Consider the following 5,551-nt stretch of genomic DNA (forward strand, 5'->3'; position numbering starts at 1 on the left):
AATCCTTGGATAACACAAAACTTAATCCTAGAAATACACAGAAAGGACGCTTTATGGAAAGAATTAAAGCGATATCCAAATAACACAGCTTTAAAAACTGAATATAAGATAACAAGGAATCGCCTTACAACACAAATCAGAAATGCAAAAAGAAACTACTACAGAGACAATTTTTCATGTTATTTTGCTCTTCACAAAATAACATGAAAAACAAACGTGGCATCTGATCAACGAGATTCTAGATTTTAGAGGGGAGGGAGCGAGTTACTATCGCCTCGACGTGAACATGTTTAAACATTTTTCCTGTGGGAGGTAATATGCAAAACTTTTTGATGTCTTTTTTCGTAAAATGAAGGGTGCGAGTTATACGATAGGGCAAGTTATATTCGAGTAAATACGGTAAGCATTTTGCCCACAAGTTGAGCTTCCCCTGCTCAGCTGACTTCTATGGTGAGTTACAATGCATACATATTTTTCTCACTACCGTTTTTTTTTTCCAAACCAACATTAAACTCAATTTAATAATAGAATAATCAATATAATCAATTTTACGCTGAATAATATTATAAATCTATATATAAATAAATATTATAAATAAAATATTATCTATATAATTATAAATAATTATTTATAAAATATTATATATGATTATAAATTAATTTAAAGATTTTTTATTAGTTTTTTTCCCTACTAAAAACTGCTCGGCAAGTCATCAACATGATTTGTAAAGTACGCGCACATAAAAAGGTTCGTCACCACTGGATTAAGGGATGCATAAGTGGAAAATATTCCTATGGTCATTAGTGTGTGCGTGTGTGTGTGTGTGCGTGCGTGCGTGCGCGCGCTTTTGGTTTGGACCTCTTGAGTATGTCTGGGGAGGGAAAAGAGAAATTTGTCCAATAGGATCAAGCAAATTGTAGATTTAAATATAAGAAAAAGTCAGGTGGGAACTTGCTATAAAAATGCCTGGGGTTAGGAACGAAGGGGTTTAGTTCATTGCTTTATTGAAACCTTGTAACCTAATGTTGTTGTTGTCAATAGTTAAACCCGGCATCAGAGTCATGGGTGTAACTGGGATCGAGAGTAAATGATGCAGTATTTCTAGGAATGACGGAAGAGAAGATAGCGGAGGAGATTGAGTTTTACTAATGATATCAAACGACTTGAGTCCAGTTTCAGTAGAAACTCATAAGAAGCAGATGTGGAAGGAACATCGTGAGAATTAGAGTGAGAAAGGGACTGAAATATACGAAGCGCATTCAAGAAAAGTTCCGAGTTTGTACGGAAAATTAAATCGGAGTGTAAAAAACAATTAGCTATGCAGGAAAAGGCAATCCTAAAGAATTTTATCGTTATGCCGGAAACAAAGGAAAGAATGAATGTGAAAGAATAACGTTATTGAACGCAGATAGTGTTCCGTGTCGGAAGTCAATGAGATTGTTCAGTTAATGAGTGCCTACTTTGCTAAGATATTTCAACCAGGGAAATGTAACATGGCGCAAGGTGCTACTGCTACACTCGATGAAGAGTTAGAGGTTCATGAAAATGAGGTTGAAGAGCTGTTGCATAAGGTGCATAAGAATTCGTCATAGGATCAGATGGAATATCAGCCTGTTTGCTAAAGGAATGTTCAGCCGAATTGGCTAGGCCTTTCACATGTTTGTATAAATTGAGTCTCAGCTCAGGAACGATACCGCAGGAATGGAAGGAATGTATGATGGTTCCATTGCATAAGGGTGGTGCAAAAACTGACTTGTCTAACTACCGACCTATTAGTATCACTGGTGTGGTAGTGAAGATTTTAGAGAAGTTGGTAAGAACTCGCATACAAAAATGGGTAGACAAGCATTCTATACTCTGCAGGGAACAGAATGGGTTTACTAAAGGAAGGTCATGTTTTAGTAATTTGCTCATATTTTATAACAATGTTATGACCGAGTTGGATAAAGGGAATGGATACACTATGATAATAATGTTGGTTTTTAAGATTCAAAGGTCACATAACAAAAGTTGCAAATGTTTTGATTTGTTCTTTTTTTTTTTGTGAATTAGCTAGGCTAAGAAATTATGTTGATTTATCTAGCGGTTGTTTTTGTTTTTTCACATTTTCGAATCGCTATTAAGCATCACCACTATTTATGCAGGTAACATTTTGTATTCGCTTAACAGTTGAAATGAAGTGAAGTACATTTTGTAATTAAAATGAAAAGCCAAACTTACTGGCTATATAACAATATAGGATTTTTATCCCTTTGAAGTGCATTGTTCAATTCATGTATTGTTTTATGTCAATAATGAATATAGTGCGAATGCAAAGACTAACAAAAACTGCAGTTCAAAAGCTGAAGAACGGTTACACATACCTTACATCGGCCTTCATTTCACTTCAGAATAAGGAATAAAGTGAGCAGGTTTATATTTACTACTTTTCGTGTATTAAACGTCGAAATCGTTTGGTCGGAAATGCCGACCAGGCTATTTATTATACAACTCATAATTGCCAACCGATTCGTGCTGATTGTATGCTAAAGTAGTTATTCGAGGTCCCGAATATTGTTTTACACACTGATTCTTCACGGCAGAATTTTGTTATGAGTTTACTCCTTAATTGACAAACGTTTGTTGACCGAGTCCGCATGCGACTGCGGTCTCCTTAAGCCCTCTTCCTTCCCCTAAAATGGACTATTGGAACTGTTCTTCTGCTGATGCAGCTGGACTGTGGAGTGGATCAAAGAGAATCATATTATTTTTTTTTATAAACTACACGATACTCTTTATCCCTTTCTTCTTTATTTGTGCTTTTCCTTCCTCATTTGTTTGGCGGCTGTAGTCGCATTTATAGTTGAACTTTATTTCGTCTAAGAGACGAAATATGCGTTTTTTCTCTGAAACATGTATTTCCGGATAACGTTTTTGAAATATTTTTCTGACAACTAAACTGAAAGGAAACCCACTTAATGAGAAAGAAATAGAGACAATGGTGAATCAATTTACAGATGGATGAATAAATGAATTTATACACATACATACACAGGAGATATCGCTGTATGATATGAAATAGGATGTACATTCGAATTATACAATATATATATTAGTGTTATGCGATGCCGAGTAACTATGATATTAAATCATAGTTATTAGCAACTCTCAGAAACTATTTACTTAAACAACGATATTGAATATAAAAATAGGTGTTTCAGAGTTTCTATATTTTCATGTTAATATTTTAATAGTTTATTAGTTTATAAAGTATTTAAATAAAGTTTTATTCTTTTCATTTTATTTTAAAGAATAAACTAATTAAATTTATAAAAGCGATGTTTAAATCTGAAGATTTTGTGTAAATGTGAAAATATTATATGAGAACATACTGTATTTGTGGACAGAATTATTCATTTTATTACGTTAAACTTGCACAAGCCTTTAAAATTAAGTTTAATGGATAGGGTTTAAATCTTTAATGAGTACAAGCGTTTGGTTATTTTGGTGAACAGGAAAATAAAGTTTAGAATAACGTCGATCACAAGGATTAAATACACTGTAAAGACAATTGTCAGTATATTTAATAAATATACTCAAGTTCAGCAAATTATTTTATTTCTTATTTTTTATTTCTTGGTATTCTTTTCTGAATCCTGTAATATGTCTCCCAAGTGTATTCATATTTTCTGTATTTATTTGTGATATCTCACTATATCTGCATTTTGCGACGCTGTTCAATCAGAATGCATTCCTTTAAGTGCGTCTTTTATTCTTCAGCAAACGACTGACGTTCCGCATTCCTGAAAGATTGCAATCGCCTTAAAGAAAAAGGTTATCACACACGCTTATCTGTATAATTCTGAAAATTGACTAATATTTCTGAAATTTCAGTTCCTGCACGATCTTTCTTGTCTTCTGTTTATGGTTTGTTGTCCACTCGTCCTGCTCCTGATCCTTCCATACCTTCTTTTCGCTGTTTTTCTTCATATCGACTTCATCCTCACGATTCCACTCAGTCCAGGACACAGAACGGAAATGATTAATTAAACCAAAATATGGAATGATGGTACAACATGACAGAATTTCATGCCGGCTGGGGCGTTGCCTGGCTAAACAAGGTCCCCATTGTTTTTGCAAGCGAACCAACGCGAACAGCGAAAAGTCAGCTACTGGAACAAATCCTAAAACCCACCACAAGTCAACATCACCAGAGTTCAAGATCGGTACTATCAACATAAGAAGCCTGAATGGCAAAGAAATGAAGCGAGCAGAGGATTAAATACGTACCACATCGACATAACAGGGGTGACTGAAACAAAAACTGGTGAGATTTTTCTGAGCAATAAATACAAAATGTTATATTCAGGCAATGACAATCTAGAAAAAGAAGGGGTAGCCATAGTATTCAACACTAAATACGAGGCTAATCTTCTTGAATGGCAGGCAGCGTCAAGTATGATTTGGACAAATATGAGAATGGGGAACTCGACAATGAGACTTAATTGTGCCTATGGTCCCACAGAAGGTTCTACTAAGGTAAAATGTGGATGAATTTTTTTGAGGCTTTAGAAAACGCAACTCTCATAATGAAAAAGGAAAAGTTGGTCCTTGTTGGGGATCTAAATAGAAGAATAGGAAATGATTGTCAGACATACAAAAATATTTTGGGAAAATTTCGAGAAAAGAACAAAACTAATAATAATGGCAAATACCTGTTGGATTTCTGCTCAGGACATGGACTGGTTATTACTACCACCATGTTCCAACATAAAAATATGCAGAAATTCACATGGAGAGAAGAGGCAGGGCAAAAGAAGAGGGAGGGCAAGAGAAGAAGCAATTGCCTTCACGGGCGATGAAGCGCAATCGAGCCTCATCGACCTTTTGTAAATACGTGTACATGATTGGTAAGGAACAAAAGCCGCACAACAGATAAACACGATAGACTAACATGGAGAATCCACTTTGTTCCTAAGTCTGTGCATCTCTAGTTTATGTATATATCAGAATGAGTGATCGATATATAATAAATATGAGAAAAATTAATGATTGCAAGTATCACAAGCAATTCAACAGCTAAACATTACACACCAATACGGAAAATACATTCTAAAGCTAACTCTGCGCATGTGTTGTGAATGCATTTAACAGAAATGTCTTGCATGCAGGGTGTCCAGGTAAGAAACTCTCTCTCGCCAGTGTTATACCTTGAGCTTCATCAGCCATTCGCAAATACATGATTGGTTGGCAACAAATGCAAGTCAATGGTCAAACATGACAACACAACATGGAGAATCCATTTTGTTGGTAAACCGGTGCATCTGTACGGAATTATTGATCAGAACGATTGATCAATATATCAGAAATATGAGAAAAATTAATGACTTGAAGTATTACAAGTAGTTCAACAGCTAAACACGAGAGAATAATACTGAGAATACGTTTAAAATCTAACTCTATCCATGTGAAATGAATACATTAATCAGAAATTACTTCCACTCACAGGGTAATGAGGTTTAAGGCAGAATGCTCTCTACGAGTGTTGTTCTTCCTTGAGCCTCACTGACCT

The sequence above is a fragment of the Typopeltis vanoorti genome, unplaced genomic scaffold (genome assembly GCF_054136105.1).
Source record: "Typopeltis vanoorti isolate ZY-2024b unplaced genomic scaffold, IOZ_Tvanoo_1.0 HiC_scaffold_666, whole genome shotgun sequence".
Lineage (NCBI taxonomy): Eukaryota > Metazoa > Arthropoda > Arachnida > Uropygi > Thelyphonidae > Typopeltis > Typopeltis vanoorti.